This window comes from Etheostoma cragini, chromosome 2 (genome assembly GCF_013103735.1).
Source record: "Etheostoma cragini isolate CJK2018 chromosome 2, CSU_Ecrag_1.0, whole genome shotgun sequence".
Lineage (NCBI taxonomy): Eukaryota > Metazoa > Chordata > Actinopteri > Perciformes > Percidae > Etheostoma > Etheostoma cragini.
In genome coordinates, this window is record NC_048408.1 from 29453633 (window position 1) to 29455224 (window position 1592).

The window sequence follows — 1592 nt, forward strand, 5'->3', positions numbered from 1 at the left end:
ATATAGGGTGGTGTTATATGGGTCAGTGCAATATCAGGTTAGACAGGGCATGTGCAAAATTGTGGTTTGTGTAATATACTTGATGTTTTTGTTGTCTCTATATGTCCTTTGTTCTCCATTCTTCTTGTTACTATCTGTTCTGACATGATGTGATCACTGTCCTTGTTTCTCTGTATATAGCCTGTTTATAGTGTGTTTGTATGCATTTATTATTTTTTGTGTACCAACAACCTGCCAGGGGGTCTGCAGATGGAAATTAGCCTAAGGCTATAATCTGGCATATTTACATTTGTGAAAATGTTCATTAATATGTATTGTCCCCTTTTGTTTTTTTTTCAAAGAAAAAAGAAAGAAAGAAAGAAAGAAAGAATGGCCCCGGTCACTGTTCAATATACCAACATTATTAAAACCTGTGGATGATTCTGCGTCTGCAGATCGGCGTGGTAACAATGCATCTTAACATAGTACAATGTGTCCTTTATTTCCATTATTGTCCTATTGTCCTCTGCATCCAACCCATCCGCGCAAAGGGAGGAGTTACCTGACCTCAGGTCTCCATGGCAGGAGGGAGACCGAGGAAACCCCCACGAACAAGGGGAAAGAATTCAAAAGCCACACAGGAAATGCAATGCAAATCAAACCAGCTATTAGTCTGACCGAAATAACACCAGGCCAATGTCTGGGTCTGGTGAAGGGAGGTGATGATGGGGGGAGGGGGGTCAATCCCAAAGGCCAAGGGAACTTTATCAGGACGCGTAGTATCCTGATCCATTAAATACCTGGCCTTTAAAAATAAAAACCTGCCTGCTTCTATGGGATTTTAACACAACACGTATACTTATGCCCTCTGTATTTTGGCCATGATCCTGCGGCCCTCTGTAGTGGAGTAAAAAAGTTAAAAAGTACAATATCTCCCTCTGACACGTAGAAGCAAATATGAACACCTTGATGCGTGCTCACCTGTGAGGCTGGCGGCCATCTCCTCCGCTGACTGGAAGAGCTTGGCTCCTTTCAGGGAGCCGTCGGTGTCCACATACTGCCTCCGCTTCAGGTACTGGGTCACGGCATACTGGATCTGCTCAGTGCGACCACGCTTCATGGCCTGGAAAAGAAAGGGCGTCAGACAAAAAGCTGCGGTAAAGTCGGACAGTTTCCAGCCATTTTCAGGCTGAACAGGAAGTGACAAAAACACTGTGGTGCGATTCAATTGAATAAAGTACAATCAGACCCACAAATCAGCTGGTACACTGTCTCCAGTTGTTTTAATTATGACAGAGTAGCTCTCATAATGCTTTACATGAGATCTGTTTATTTTAATTAACAACAGACTTATAATCAGTGATCTGAGATCAGATTTTGTCTCTCTGACTTCTAAATCTATCAGCCACACAATGTGTGTTCTATACAGAATAAACCTTTAAATCAGACAAATAGCAGTTTCCCAGCATGCTCTGGGGCCGCCTGGGTCCGCCTGGCTCCTACAGTCGGTGAAAACCAACTGCGCCGCCTGCGTCTCAGACCTGCGCCCCCTGGTCTCAGACCTGCGTGCCCCCTGGTCTCAGACCTGCGCGCCCCCAGGTCTCAGACCTGCG